Genomic DNA, 15,655 nt, shown 5'->3' on the forward strand with positions numbered 1-15,655 from the left:
CGAGCCGGTGTCGATCCAGCGACCTAAGGATGACTACAGTTCCTCTACAGTGGTCCGCTCTACCAGCTGAGCCATAGAAGGAAAGCCAGAAGCAAGCAACTCCCCGTACACTCTTTGCTCTCCAGATCATTGGCCATCCGTCCATGCCATCTGTCCACCTCCAGCAGCACGCAGACACTTGCAGCTGCGGACTCCTGCAAAGGGCTCGGGTCAGTGGAGATCGCGTCTGACTACAGATCAGAAGATTGTAGGTTCGACTCCTACCTGGCTCGTTGTCATGCTTTGCTCAAACTTTAGCAAGACTTGCCTGCTGCGTTCTTGCTCCCTGCTGCCCGGTCAAATGCCTTCTCCACACTTATGCTTCTTAATTGCAGACGGACTTCTCAGATCGACACTCACGGATGATCTCAGTGGCAACTGGCTGCTCTGCGTCCATCATTTCTCCGCTCAAACCACAGAGACCCAGCAGGTCTCAGCCTCTGCAGAAACTGACAGGATTTGCTATCACTCCTCCCTCCAGCACCTTCAGCATATCGAGCAACACATAGAGCAAATTTTGCCAAGCGGATGGCCCGACGTGCCTCTGATTCCAAAAGAGGAATGGAGAATGCGGGCATCGATCCCGCTACCTCTCACATGCAAAGCGAGCGCTCTACCATCTGAGCTAATTTCCCACCACTTTTGCCTCTCTTACTCTTCTTCACTCTGCACCACAACCACCACTGCATGCCTGCAACCAAAAGCATCAACATGCACGCATTCCCCCAACAAACCAGGCAATTATCCACAAAAATCAGCTCTCACACCTCCACCACAACTATTGCTGACACACTGCACAGCACACCATCTCCACCTTGTCTTCAGCAAATATGATCATTCAACTCCGCTCTTCAACACACAACTCCCGCGGCAGCTAATGCCCATTGCTTCTATATCTCAATCGACTTCCACCTCTTAGCATTCGCACCAAATCTAGCTACAGTCATGCAAAAAGAGGAGATGTCTTCAAGCTTGCAGAAGTAGACAGTCAGCGGGAGGGAACACCTGAGCAGAGCAGCAGAAATCGGCTCAGAGACCTGCCACAATGCCGCAAGACGTCTCAGGCTTCAAGCTTGGCCTGCAACTGTGAGCTGGGGCTTCAGATTCTAGCACTCCCTGCTGGTATTTACCTGCAAGCGCTGAAACTCGACTGCCGTGTCCAGGCTGCTTCTGCCATTGTGCTCAGCTGTCACACTGTATACTTGCCGTTGAGCTGACAATTCTGTCTTCTTCTTGCTTGCAGACCAATCAAATTTGAGACAGGTGCTACTGCTTCAGCAGCATGCTTGAAGAAATAGCCCTCTGGAATGCTACCTTGTGCTTGGATAGCCTTGGGTACCCTGTGCTTTCATGTGAGTGCATTCCTTCCGCTGACTTGCCTCAGCCCTGATCTGAGCAGCACTATCCCACCCGCTCGCACTGTGATACGGCAGTTGGTGCTTCAACAATTAAAACTAGAGCCGCTCCTTCGAGCCGGAGTCGAACCAGCGACCTAAGGATGACTACACTTCCTCTACAGTCCTCCGCTCTACCAGCTGAGCTATCGAAGGAAAGCCAGAAATAAGATTCTCCGCGTACACTCTTTGCTCTCCACATCTTCGACCTTCCGTCCATGCTATCTGTCCACCTCCAGCAGCACGCTGACACTTGCAGCTGCCGACTCCTGCAAAGGGCTCAGGCCAGTGGCGCAATGGAGAACGCGTCTGACTACGGATCAGAAGATTGTAGGTTCGACTCCTACCTGGTTCGTTGTCTTGCTTTGCTCAATCTTTTGCAAGCCTTGCCTGCTGCCTTCTTGCCGCCTGCTGCCCGGTCAAATGCCTTCTCCACACTTACGCTTCTTAATCGCAGACAGACTGCTCAGCTCAACACTCACGCTTGATCTAAGTGGAACTGCCTGGTCTGCGTCCATCGTTTCTCCGCTCTAACCACGTAGACCCAGCAGGTCTCAGCCTCTGCAGAAACTGACAGGATTTGCTCTCCCTCCTCCCTCCAGCACCTTCAACATATCGAGCAACACATCGAGCAATCTTTTGCCAAGCGGATGCCCCGACGTGCCTCTGAATCCAAAAGAGGAATGGAGAATGCGGGCATCGATCCCGCTACCTCTCGCATGCTAAGCGAGCGCTCTACCATTTGAGCTAATTCCCCACCACTTTTGCCTCTCTTACTCATCTTCACTCTGCACCACAACCACCACTGCATGCCTGCAACCAAATGCATCAACATACACGCATTCCCCCAACAAAGCAGGCAATTATCCACAATCATGAACTCTCATACCTCCACCACAAATATTGCTGACACACTGCACAGCACACCATCTCCACCTTATCCTCAGCAAATATGATCATTCACCTCCGCTTTTCAATACACAACTCCCGCGGAGGCTAATGGCCATTGCTTCTACATCTCAATCGTCTTCCAGCTCTTAGCATTCGCTCCAAATCTAGCTACAGTCATGCAAAAAGAGATGACTTCAAGCTTGTGAAAAGTACAACGATCAGCGGTAGGCAGCACCAAAGCGGACCAGCGGAAATCGGCTCAGAGACCTGCCACAATGCGGCACGACTTCTCAGGCTTCATGCATGGCCTGCAACTGCGATCTGCGGCTTCAGATTCTAGCACTCCCTGATGGTATTTACCTGCAACTGCGGAAACTCGACTTCCTTGTCCAGGCTGCAAGCTCCGACATTCAAGAAAGTTATGCTTCTGCCATTGTGCTCAGCTGTCACACTGTATACTTGCCGTTGAGCTGACAATTCTGTCTTCTTCTTGCTTGCAGACCAATCCAAGATGAGACAGGTGCTACTGCTTCAGCAGCATGCTTGAAGAAATAGCGCTCTGGAATGCTACCTTGTGCTTGGATAGCCTTGGGTATCCTGTGATTTCATGTGAGTGCATTACTTCCGCTGACTTGCCTCAGCCCTGATCTGAGCAGCACTATCCCACCCGCTCGCACAGTGATACGGCAATTGGTGCTTCACCGATTAAAACAAGAGCCGCTCCTTCGAGCCAGAGTCGAACAAGCGACCTAATGATGACTACACTTCCTCTACAGTCCTCCCCAAGACCAGCTGAGCTATCGAAGGAAGGCCAGAAGTAAGATTCTCCGCGTACACTCTTTGATCTCCACATCTTCGACCTTCCGTCCATGCTATCTGTCCACCTCCAGCAGCACGCTGACACTTGCAGCTGCCGACTCCTGCAAAGGGCTCGGGCCAGTGGCGCAATGGAGAACGCGTCTGACTACGGATCAGAAGATTGTAGGTTCGACTCCTACCTGGTTCGTTGTCTTGCTTTGCTCAATCTTTTGCAAGCCTTCCCTGCTGCCTTCTTGCAGCCTGCTGCCCGGTCAAATGCCTTCTCCACACTTACGCTTCTTAATCGCAGACGGACTGCTCAGATCGACACTCACGCTTGATCTAAGTGGAACTGCCTGGTCTGTGTCCATCGTTTCTCCGCTCTAACCACGTAGACCCAGCAGGTCTCAGCCTCTGCAGAAACTGACAGGATTTGCTCTCCCTCCTCCCTCCAGCACCTTCAACATATCGAGCAACACATCGAGCAAACTTTTGCCAAGCAGATGCCCCGACGTGCCTCTGAATCCAAAAGAGGAATGGAGAATGCGGGCATCGATCCCGCTACCTCTCGCATGCTAAGCGAGCGCTCTACCATTTGAGCTAATTCCCCACCACTTTTGCCTCTCTTACTCTTCTTCACTCTGCACCACAACCACCACTGCATGCCTGCAACCAAATGCATCAACATACACGCATTCCCCCAACAAACCAGGCAATTATCCACAAAAATGAGCTCTCACACCTCCACCACAACCATTGCTGACACACTGCACAGCACACCATCTCCACCTTATCCTCAGCAAATATGATCATTCAACTCCGCTTTTCAAAACACAACTCCCGAGGCAGCTAATGCCCATTGCTTCTGTATCTCTTTCGACTTCCACCTCTTAGCATTCGCACCAAATCTAGCTACAGTCATGCAAAAAGAGGAGATGTCTTCAAGCTTGTAGAAGTACACAGATCAGCGGGAGGGAACACCTGAGCAGAGCAGCAGAAATCGGCTCAGAGACCTGCCACTATGCCGCAAGACGTCTCAGGCTTCAAGCTTGCCCTGCAACTGTGAGCTGGGGCTTCAGATTCTAGCACTCCCTGCTGGTATTTACCTGCAAGCGCTGAAACTCGACTGCCGTGTCCTGGCTGCAAACTCAGACATCAAGAAAGTTATACTTCTGCCATTGTGCTCAGCTGTCACACTGTTTTCTTGCCGTTGAGCTGACAATTCTGTCTTCTTCTTGCTTGCAGACCAATCAAAGATGAGACAGGTGCTACTGCTTCAGCAGCATGCTTGAAGAAATAGCTCTCTGGAATGCTACCTTGTGCTTGTATAGCCTTGGGTATCCAGTGATTTCATGTGAGTGCATTCCTTCCGCTGACTTGCCTCAGCCCTGATCTGAGCAGCACTATCCCACCCGCTCGCACTGTGATACGGCAATTGGTGCTTCACCGATTAAAACAAGAGCTGCTCCTTCGAGCCGGAGTCGAACCAGCGACCTAATGATGACTACACTTCCTCTACAGTCCTCCGCTCTACCAGCTGAGCTATCGAAGGAAAGCCAGAAGTAAGATTCTCCGCGTACACTTTTTGCTCTCCACATCTTCGACCTTCCGTCCATGCTATCTGTCCACCTCCAGCAGCACGCTGACACTTGCAGCTGCCGACTCCTGCAAAGGGCTCGGGCCAGTGGCGCAATGGAGAACGCGTCTGACTACGGATCAGAAGATTGTAGGTTCGACTCCTACCTGGTTCGTTGTCTTGCTTTGCTCAATCTTTTGCAAGCCTTGCCTGCTGCCTTCTTGCAGCCTGCTGCCCGGTCAAATGCCTTCTCCACACTTACGCTTCTTAATCGCAGACGGACTGCTCAGATCGACACTCACGCTTGATCTAAGTGGAACTGGCTGGTCTGCGTCCATCGTTTCTCCGCTCTAACCACGTAGACCCAGCAGGTCTCAGCCTCTGTAAAAACTGACAGGATTTGCTCTCCCTCCTCCCTCCAGCACCTTCAACATATCGAGCAACACATCGAGCAATCTTTTGCCAAACTGATGCCCCAACGTGCCTCTGAATCCAAAAGAGGAATGGAGAATGCGGGCATCGATCCCGCTACCTCTCGCATGCTAAGCGAGCGCTCTACCATTTGAGCTAATTCCCCACCACTTTTGCCTCTCCTACTCTTCTTCACTCTGCACCACATCCACCACTGCATGCCTGCAACCAAATGCATCAACATACTCGCATTCCCGCAACAAAGCAGGCAATCATCCACAAAAATGAGCTCTCACACCTCCACCACAACTATTGCTGACACACTGCACAGCACACCATCTCCACCTTATCCTCAGCAAATATGATCATTCACCTCCGCTTTTCAATACACAACTCCCGCGGAGGCTAATGGCCATTGCTTCTGCATCTCAATCGTCTTCCAGCTCTTAGCATTCGCTCCAAATCTAGCTACAGTCATGCAAAAAGAGATGACTTCAAGCTTGTGAAAAGTACAACGATCATCGGTAGGGAGCACCAAAGCGGACCAGCGGAAATCGGCTCAGGGACCTTCCACAATGCCACAAGACATCTCGGTCTTCAAGCTTGGCCTGCAACTGCGAGCTTGGGCTTCAGATTCCAGCACTCCCTGCTGGTATTTACCTGCAAGCGAGGAAACTCGACTGTCTTGGCCAGGCTGCAAACTCAGATATCAAGAAAGTTATGCCTCTGCCATTGTGCTCAGCTGTCACACTGTATACTTGCCGTTGAGCTGAAAATTCCGTCTTCTAATTGCTTGCAGACCATACAATGCTGAGACAGGTGCTACTGCTTCAGCAGCATACTTGAAGAAATAGCTCTCTGGAATTCTACCGTGTGCTTTGATAGCCTTGGGTATCCTGTGAGTGCATGTGAGTGCATTCCTTCCGTGACTTGCCTCAGCCCTGATCTGAGCAGCACTATACCACCCGCTCGCACACTGATACGGCAATTGGTGCCTCACCGAGTAAAACCAGAGGCGCTGCTTCGAGCCGGAGTCGATCCAGCGACCTAAGGATGACTAAACTTCCACTACAGTCCTCCGCTCTACCAGCTGAGCTATAGAAGGAAAACCAGAAGCAAGCAACTCCCCGTACACTCATTGCTCTCCTGATCGTTGGCCATACGTCCATGCCATCTGTCCACCTCCAGCAGCACGCAGACACTTGCAGCTGCCGACTCCTGCAAAGGGCTCGGGTCAGTGGTGCAATGGAGATCGCGTCTGACTACGGATCAGAAGATTGTAGGTTCGACTCCTACCTGGCTCGTTGTCATGCTTTGCTCAAACTTTAGCAAGCCTTGCCTGCTGCGTTCTTGCTCCCTGCTGCCCGGTCAAATGCCTTCTCCACACTTATGCTTCTTAATCGCAGACGGAATTCTCAGATCGACACTCACGGATGATCTCAGTGGCAACTGGCTGCTCTGCGTCCATCATTTCTCCGCTCAAACCACAGAGACCCAGCAGGTCTCAGCCTCTGCAGAAACTGACAGGATTTGCTCTCCCTCCTCCCTCCAGCACCTTCAACATATCGAGCAACACATCGAGCAAACTTTTGCCAAGCAGATGGCCCGACGTGCCTCTGAATCCAAAAGAGCAATGCAGAATGCGGGCATCGATCCCGCTACCTCTCGCATGCTAAGCGAGCGCTCTACCATTTGAGCTAATTCCCCACCACTTTTGCCTCTCTTACTCTTCTTCACTCTGCACCACAACCACCACTGCATGCCTGCAACCAAATGCATCAACATACACGCATTCCCCCAACAAACCAGGCAATTTTCCACAAAAATAAACTCTCACACTTCCACCACAACTATTGCTGACACACTGCACAGCACACCATCTCCACCTTGTCCTCCGCAAATATGATCATTCAACTCCGCTTTTCAAAACACAACTCCCGCGGCAGCTAATGCCCATTGCTTCTGTATCTCAATCGACTTCCACCTCTTAGCATTCGCACCAAATCTAGCTACAGTCATGCAAAAAGAGGAGATGTCTTCAAGCTTGTAGAAGTACACAGATCAGCAGGAGGGAACACCTGAGCAGAGCAGCAGAAATCAGCTCAGAGACCTGCCACAATGCCGCAAGACGTCTCAGGCTTCAAGCTTGGCCAGCAACTGTGAGCTGGGGCTTCAGATTCTAGCACTCCCTGCTGGTATTTACCTGCAAGCGCTGAAACTCGACTGCCGTGTCCAGGCTGCAAACTCAGACATCAAGAAAGTTATGCTTCTGCCATTGTGCTCAGCTGTCCTTATTGCACTACAATTTCTCTGCAGCTGTGACATCTTACTCTGTACTGTTATTGTTTTTACCTGTACTACATCATGCACCCTGTACTAACACAATGTAACTGCACTGTGTAATGAATTGACCTGTACGATCGCTTTGTAAGACAAGCTTTTCACTGGACCTCGGTACAAGTGACAATAATAAACCGATACCAATAATAATAGCGGATATTAGCTATAAGGTTGGGCAAACTCCAGATTGTTTTCTCTGGAGTGTTGCAGGCTGCAGGGAGGCCTGACAGAAGTTCATAAAACCTGGACTGTCAGAATCTTTTTCCCAGGGTAGAAATGTCAAATACCTGTGGGCATAGCTTTAATGTGAGAGGGGTAAAGTTTATTTTTTTTTACACAGAGTGGTAGGTGCTTGGAACGCAGTGACAAGGGTAAGCAGTGGAAGCAGATATGTAGTGGTGTTCAAGAGGATTTTAGATAGACATTTGAGTATGCAGGAATGGAGGGAATATGGACCGTGTGCAGGCAGGAAGCATTAGTTTGACCTGACATCGTGTTCAGCACACATAGTGTGCCAAAGGGCCTGTTCCTGTGCTGTACTATTCTATGAAGACTTTTTCACATCTCTGATGATGGCATCTCAATTTGTGACTCAAATGTTACTTGCCACAAATTGGCACATGCCACAACAAAGCCAAAGTCAAAGCTCAGTTTATTGTCACATGCACAAGTACATGTGTGCACAGCTGCAATGAAAAACTTGCTTGCAGCAGTATCACAGGCACAGAGCATCATATAAGCTGCATTCACAAGAAAAACATAAATTAAGCATCAATTATATAACATTTTTCTAAGAAAGAACATAATTACAACAAAGTCCATGGTAGTGTAAAGTGATCATAGTGTTGTAATCCTGAGGTAGTAATTAGGGTTGTGCCGGTTGGTTCAAGAACCAAATGGTTGAAGGGAAGTAGCTGTTCCTCAACCTGGTGGTGTGGGACTTCAGGCTTCTGTACCTCCTGCCCGATGGTAGCTGCAAGAAGATGGCATGGCCCAGATGGTGGGGATCTCTGATGATGCATGTTCTATTCTTGAGGCAGAACCTCCTCTAGATACTCGCGATGGTGGAGAAAGATGTGCCTGTAATGTATTGGGCTGAGTCCACTACTCTCTGCAGCTCCTTACGTTCCTGCACATTAGAATTTCTGTACCACACCGTGGTGCAACCAGTCAAGCTACTTTCAACAGTACATCTGCAGAAGTTTATTAGAGTGTTCGGTGACAAGCCCAACCTCCTTAACCTTCTAAGAAAGTAAAGATGCTGGTGCGCCTTCCTTGTGATTCCATCTATTTGCTGGGCACAGGACATCATCCGCTATGTTAATGTCCAAGAATTTTAAAGCTGCTGACCCTCTTTACCTCCTATCCCCCAATGCAGACTGGTGCATGTTCGCCCTCCTTCCCCTTCCTGAAGTCAACAATCAGCTCTTTAATTTTACTGACGCTGAGCAAGAGGTTGTTGTTGTGGCACCACTCAACCAGGTGTCCTTTCTCACTTCTGTACGCTGACTCATCACCACCTGTGGTTCATCCAACGACAGTAGTGTCATTGGCAAATTGTAGGCTTGTGATGCCTCATTTGCTGAGGAGTTGTGGATGAAATTGAACATTATGTAATTATCAGCAAACAGCCCCACCTCTGACCTTTTGATGACAGGTGGTGAGATACATCAATACTCAGTTCTCTTCCTTCACATAAGAGTTATAGGATTCTATATCCTATCGACACTGAATGAAGAAGGACAATGACAGGTTAGGTGAATAATTGGGCACATCAGGTTCCTACTGTAAGAAAAATATTTTGGAACATAGAAAAACTACAGCACAATTCAGGCACTTCGGCCCACAAAGCTGTGCCGAATATGTCCCTACCCTAGAAATTATTAGGCTTACCCATAGCCCCCTATTTTATTCAGCTCCATGTACCTATCTAACAGTCTCTTGAAAGACCCTATCGTATCTGCCTCCACCACCGTTTCCAGCAGCCCATTCCACACACACACCACTCTCTGAGTAAAAAACTTACCTGACATCTCCTCTAAATCTAGTCCCCAGCACTTTAAACCTACGTCCTCTTGTGGTCACCCTATCAATACCTCTCATCATCCTATACACCTCAATCAGGTCCCCCCCTCATCCTCCGTCGTTCCAAGGAGAAAAGGCCGAGTTCCCTCAACCTGCTTTCATAAGGCATGCTCGGCATTCCAGGCAGCATCCTTGTAAATCTCCTCTGCACCCTCTCTATGGCTTCCACATCTTGCCTGCAGTGAGGCGACCAGAACTGAGCACAATACTCCAAGTGGGGTCTGACCAGGGATCTCTATAGCTGCAACAATACCTCTCGGCTCCTAAATTCTCGGCCGCACTTAGAGTATTGTGTGCAGTTTTGGTCACCCTGCTATGGGAAGATTCCATTAAGCTGGAAAGGGTGCAAAGAAGATTTACAAGGATGTTGCTAGAACTCAAGAGACTGGCTTATAGGGAAAGATTGGGCAGGCTTGGACTTTATTCCTTGGAGCATAGGAGAGTGAGAGGTGATCTTATAGAGGCGCACAAAATCATAAGGATCATAGACAGGGCCTTTTTCCCAAGGTTGGGAATCAAAAACTAGAAAGCATAGGTTTAAGTGAAGATGGGAAAGACTCGATCAGAAACCCAAACAGTCCTTTCAGGTGAGACAGAGATTCACCTGCACCTCCCTTAATATCATCTACTGCATTCAGTGCTCCAAGTGTGGCCTCCTCTACATTGCTGAGAGCAAATGCAGACTAGGTGACCATTTTGCAGAACACCTGCGCTGTCCGTAACTACGATCTGCATCTGTAACTGGAGGAACAACATCGCAGTTTCCATCTTGAAACCTTGCAGCATGAACTTCAATTCTCCCACTTTAAGTAATCCCCACACTCACCTCACCACCACCCCACCCCCCAACCATGCCTCTTCTTTTCTTCCCTTTGCAAGCCTCTCTCTTTTCTAACCCCTTTTTTTCTCTCACTCATCCCCTGGTGGATGTGCTCTCCCCTCCTCCCCCACACCTGCCTTATACTATCTCTTACCTGCATCTACCTATCAACATCTTGGGCACACCCTGCCTCCCCTCTTTTCTCCACCTATCACTGCTCTGCTTTTCCCTTCTTGATATTGGGCTTCCCCTTTTCCTATCTTCAGTCCTGAAGAAGGGTCCTGACCCAAAACGTTGACCGCCTGCTTTTCTCCACAGATGCTGCCTGGCCTGCTGAGCTCCTCCAATATCATAGTGTTTTTCATCTGGATTCCAGCATCTGCAGTCCTTTGTTTCCCCAAGATTCAATCAGAACCTGAGGGGCAACTTTTCACACAAAGGGTGGTACTTATATGGAATGAGCTGCCAGAGGAAGTGGTTGAGGCAGGTACAATAACATTTAAATGACATTTGGACAGATAAGTAATTAAGAATCGCTTAGAGGGATATGGGTCAAACACAGGCAAATGGGACTAGCTTAGGTGGGCATCTTGCTTGGCTTGGACAAGTTGGGCCAAAGGGCCTGTTTTTGTGCTGTATGGCTCTCTGACTCTAAATGTTCTGTTTCAGGTATCCAGGCAGCTCTTAGTTGCACGACAAGGGTGTGATCCACATGAACTAAAATAAAAGTGGAGAATGCCGGAAACATACAGCATCTATGGAGAGAGAAATAGATTTGACATTTCAAGTTAATAACCTTGCATTAGAATCGTTCTGATGACAGATCATTGATGTGATGCATTAACCTTGTTTTTCACTTTACAGATGCCACCTGAGCTGCCAAGTCCTTCCAGCACATTTTGTATTTGTTGAGACTTCTCACGTCTGCAGTTTATTGTTTTTCCGTTTAATTAGTTTGGCGTCAGCAGCCAGGGTATTAATAATAACCACAACTAGTAGCCAAAAATATTATTTCAGCCGCTGCAGGTAAAGGGAAAGCACCATGTCGAGCAGTGGATCCAGAGGAGAGATCAGAGCTGGTGTCCTGCTGTTTGTTGCTGGCTGATGGTCCAAAGGTGGGTGTGACGGGGCATCCGAGAGCCGGTCTCCGCCACGGAGAGCCCCGTCCGTCCGTCCGTCCGTCCCTTCGCTGCGGCTCTGTCACTGCGTCGGGTGCGACAACAATCTCCTTGGCCGCGATGTGATCGGTGAGACGGGCTTTGCCCGCACACACCCGCCCCTCCAACCCCACAGCCATCCCGTCACCGCCAACCTTCCCAGTAATTCCCCTGCGGCTGGCGACGGGCTCACCGGCCGCAGGGTGTGGGTGGCTGGAGAATCGGGGGGAATAAAACGTGTGAGTGCGGCTCCGGTAAATGTGCGTCTGAGGGGGCATCACGGACTCGGTGGGCCGAAGGGCCTGTTCCCCTGCTCTCTGACAAACAATTGATGAGTGGCGGGGGTATGAAGGAGGTCCCGCGTTATATAACATCCCCAGACCCGGATTACAAGGAAGGAAGCGGTCGGACAGCCGGCGGGTAAACACTCAGCTCCTGCTGCCCGTCCCCGTCCCGCTGCCGTCGGCGGACACCACAACATGGCGGCGCCGCCTTCCCGCCCGGTCGCACCGCGCAGGCGCCGCCGCCTTCCCGCCCGGTCACACGAGAAGAGAGAACATACAGAGTGGGTGGGGTCTTTGATTATGCCGGCTGCTGTCACGAGGCGGTGAGAAATGTAGACAGAGTCCATGGAGGGGAGGCTGGTGTCCGTGATGTGCTGAGCTGTGACAAAACTCTCTGCAGTTTCTTGCGGTCCCAGGCAGAGCAGTTGCTGTACCAAGCCGTGATGTATCCGGATGCATAGGATGCTTTCTATGGTGCATTGTTAAAAATTGGTGAGGGTCAAAGGGGACATGCCAAATTTCCTTAGCCTCCTGAGGAAGTAGAGGCACTGGTGCATTTTCTTGGCGGTGCCATCTGCATGGTTTTACTATACCTTGAGCCTGTGTTTGACCCTGGGAATACCTCACGCCAACTGATGGTGGGATCCCAGCATTCCTCAGAGTGAAAGACAGGACTGCAGGCAGAAGCACATGCCTTTCCTTCCATTATTGGAAACTAATTGAATCAATCCACTGCAACAGCAACAGATTCAACTGTCCTGGTGTCTGACTTGTGAGATGGATGTGAGTCCATGATGTAGAACAACTTGGTGTGAAAATCATCTTCATCCAAATGAACCACCTTCATCCGAATCCATGATGGCGCCAGAGTGTGGTGTTACGGACTCAGTGAAAGTCCCTTTAAGATAGAGAGTGTGTGTGTATGTGTGTGTGGGGCGTGCTTACGTCAATAGAAGATAAAGGACGTAATGACGTTGTTGAAGAAGAACGTTGAAGAAGTTAAGAAGAAGGAGAGAGAGAGAGAAGGGAGAGAGACACCAGCCTGCTTGTTTTCTCTATCGATGGATGAGAAACAATAACTGTGTTTGCCACTGAAATCCATGTATGGAAGTTGGAAGTAATCCGGTGGAGTTCACTTTGTTGCTGACCTGTAGAAGGAAACAGGTATTTGTGTGTGGACGACCACGGTTCGGATGCTTTTCGGGGTGAGGAAGTCACTACCGAGTAAACACTGAAATGTCGTTTGGGTTCCATCGTGGAACATTTGGATTTCGTATGTACTCTCTCTATGTTTTTCTACATCTACATCTTATCTTCAGACAACGGTGGTTGTTGAAGAAGCCCTTGCTCATGTTTCACCTTATGGCTTGTGGAACTGAACTTTAAGAACCATTCAGGAACTGGGAGTTTTGGACTTTGTCACACACACACACACGACGAGTTTAGTTTTGGGGTTAACGTTCGAGGTTTAACATTTTTGAATTCTAACATACTAACATTTTTACTTTTATTTTACGTATTATCATAAGTAGTGATTAATAAAATAGTTTTTAACACTGAATCATGCTCAGTGTGTTTCTTTTGTTGCTGGTTTGTGACAAAATTGGGGGCTCGTCCGGGATAGTTCCCAAGGTTAACGAGTGTCGTCTGGGATTGTACCCCAGATTGACAAGATTTATTCGGGATTCAATCCAAAGATTTTTGAGGGAGGTCTGATAAATTCTTTTTAATTGGCTTGTGTGTGTAGAAACCAGCAGCAATGGATATTAAGGCATTTTTGGAGTCACCAACCCAAAAGGGATTGGAGGTGGCGAAAAAGGATGATTTGATAAAGATTGCTACAAGGTTAAACCTTACAGAAGTAAAGCAGTCTATGAGAAAGGCAGATATTCAGAGGCTGATAGCTGGCCATTATGTGGAAAAGAAGGTGTTTGAGAAGGAAGTGTTAAAACAGTTTCCTGGCAGTGAAATAGCAATTTCTGAGGCACAGGTGCAGCTGGCAAAGATAGAGGCTGAACGAGAGCAAACCCAGTTAAAGATAGAGGCCGAGCGAGAACAAAAGAGATTAGAGGCCGAACGAGAGCAAACCCAGTTAAAGATAGAGGCCGAGCGAGAGAAATTAGAGGCCGAACAAAAGAAATTAGAGGCCGAACAAAAGATAACTCAGATGAAGATAGAGGCTGATCTAGCAATGAAGCAGATGGAGCTGGATAACGAGGAGAAAAAGAGGCAGCATGAGTTACAAATGAAGCGTAGGAGTTCGGAATCTGATTCTGAAGATGGTTTTTCAGCCAGCAGGGAGGTTCGATTAGTCCCTCCTTTTGAGGAAGATCAGGTTGATCAGTATTTCCAACATTTTGAAAAGGTTGCTGAGAGTTCAAACTGGCCAAGGAAAGGATGGGCTCTTATGGTACAGAGTGTGATTAAAGGTAAAGCTCAAAAAGCTTATTCTGCTTTGTCTGCTGAGGATGCAGCTGATTATACCAAGGTAAAACAAGCTATATTGAAGGCCTATGAATTGGTCCCTGAGGCTTATAGACAAAAATTCAGAGACTCGAGGAAATCTGCAGATCAGACTTATATGTAATTTGCCAATGGAAAGAGAATATGTTTTGAACGATGGTGCCTGGCTAAAAATGTAGATGGGGATTATGATAAATTGACAGAATTGATACTAGTGGAAGACTTTAAAAGATGTGTTCCAGCTGAATTAACAACATATTTAAATGAAAAGGCAATGGAAACTTTACAAGAAACTGCTAGGTTGGCAGATGATTATGCTTTAACCCATAAATCCAAATGGGGACAACCTAAAACCTTTCAAAAGAGTTACAAAGACAATCCAGGTAAACCGGAGATTAAATTGGGAGGTAATCAAAAAGGAAAGGATGAAAAGAAGCCAGGGCTGGAGAAACCTGTTGAGCGTACTTGTTATTACTGTAGGAAACCTGGCCACGTGATATCTAATTGTGCCCTTTTGAAGAAAAAGAAGGAAGCTGGGCCCAATGCTTGCTTTCAGGCAATTAAAAATCAAAAAGGTTTAGGAGATGCTGTTAAAGATCAGTCCTTGCAAGAGGGAAAAGCGGAAAAGTTGGAGGAGGTGAGAAAAGAATTCTGTTCGTATGTATCAGAGGGTTTTGTTTCACTGAATGATGAGTCACCCCAGGTGCCAGTGAAAATTCTTAGAGATACTGGGGCTAGTCAATCTCTCTTGCTGGACAGTGTTTTAAATTTTGGTGAAGAAAGTGACACTGGTGAAGTAAATCTAGTACGAGGCGTTACAGGTGAGACCATGTCTGTCCCTTTTCACAGGGTGATTTTAAAGTCAAAGTTCGTAGAAGGACCAGTCAAGATAGGGATAAGACCTGGTTTGCCAGTGGAAGGAGTTTCTTTGTTATTGGGAAATGACCTTGCAAATGGAGAAAGTGATCCTGTGGTACGGTTAACAACCAAACCAAGGATTGATGAGTCTGAGGATGATCCAGATGTTTACCCATCATGTGCGGTGACTCGAGCTAGAGCTAGAGAATTAGCCAAGACAGACAGTCCGGTGCAGTCTGATGTAGTTCCTTGTGACAGTCCTAAACAGGAAGAAAATTATAATGCCTTATCTGAGACTTTTCTGTCTTCACTGGAGGATCAACATCCTTATAGTGAGCCTGAATTTAAAGATTTGTCTTTGTCGAGGAAGGATTTTATGGTGGAACAGACAAAGGACCCTGAGTTGACAGAATTGAAAGAAAAAGCTCTCTCATGTGAGGAGATTGAGAAAGTGCCAACTGGATACTATGTCAAAAATGGAGTGTTAATGAGGAAATGGAGACCTCCCCATGTCCAAAAAACTTAAAACTCGGTTGGAA

The 15,655-nt window shown here is 48.2% G+C and overlaps 9 non-coding genes across 9 annotated transcripts; 4 read left to right on the plus strand and 5 right to left on the minus strand.

Moving 5' to 3' along the window:
- Nucleotides 1-1,503: 1,503 nt before the first annotated feature.
- On the minus strand, nt 1,504-1,589 carry trnay-gua (transfer RNA tyrosine (anticodon GUA)). Its single transcript is given in 2 exon segments — nt 1,504-1,539; nt 1,553-1,589. It is a non-coding gene; the product is annotated as a tRNA-Tyr (tRNA).
- A 126-nt stretch (nt 1,590-1,715) lies between these two features.
- trnar-acg (transfer RNA arginine (anticodon ACG)) lies at nt 1,716-1,788 on the plus strand. Its single transcript has one exon. It is a non-coding gene; the product is annotated as a tRNA-Arg (tRNA).
- Nucleotides 1,789-2,117: 329 nt separating this feature from the next.
- Nucleotides 2,118-2,190, minus strand: trnaa-agc (transfer RNA alanine (anticodon AGC)). The gene has a single exon. It is a non-coding gene; the product is annotated as a tRNA-Ala (tRNA).
- Nucleotides 2,191-3,257: 1,067 nt separating this feature from the next.
- trnar-acg (transfer RNA arginine (anticodon ACG)) lies at nt 3,258-3,330 on the plus strand. The gene has a single exon. It is a non-coding gene; the product is annotated as a tRNA-Arg (tRNA).
- A 329-nt stretch (nt 3,331-3,659) lies between these two features.
- Nucleotides 3,660-3,732, minus strand: trnaa-agc (transfer RNA alanine (anticodon AGC)). The gene has a single exon. It is a non-coding gene; the product is annotated as a tRNA-Ala (tRNA).
- Nucleotides 3,733-4,588: 856 nt separating this feature from the next.
- trnay-gua (transfer RNA tyrosine (anticodon GUA)) lies at nt 4,589-4,674 on the minus strand. Its single transcript is given in 2 exon segments — nt 4,589-4,624; nt 4,638-4,674. It is a non-coding gene; the product is annotated as a tRNA-Tyr (tRNA).
- A 126-nt stretch (nt 4,675-4,800) lies between these two features.
- trnar-acg (transfer RNA arginine (anticodon ACG)) lies at nt 4,801-4,873 on the plus strand. Its single transcript has one exon. It is a non-coding gene; the product is annotated as a tRNA-Arg (tRNA).
- Nucleotides 4,874-5,202: 329 nt separating this feature from the next.
- On the minus strand, nt 5,203-5,275 carry trnaa-agc (transfer RNA alanine (anticodon AGC)). The gene has a single exon. It is a non-coding gene; the product is annotated as a tRNA-Ala (tRNA).
- Nucleotides 5,276-6,340: 1,065 nt separating this feature from the next.
- On the plus strand, nt 6,341-6,413 carry trnar-acg (transfer RNA arginine (anticodon ACG)). The gene has a single exon. It is a non-coding gene; the product is annotated as a tRNA-Arg (tRNA).
- The last annotated feature ends 9,242 nt before the right edge of the window (nt 6,414-15,655 follow it).

This window comes from Pristis pectinata, chromosome 2 (assembly GCF_009764475.1).
Source record: "Pristis pectinata isolate sPriPec2 chromosome 2, sPriPec2.1.pri, whole genome shotgun sequence".
In the NCBI taxonomy this organism is placed as follows: Eukaryota; Metazoa; Chordata; class Chondrichthyes; order Rhinopristiformes; family Pristidae; genus Pristis; species Pristis pectinata.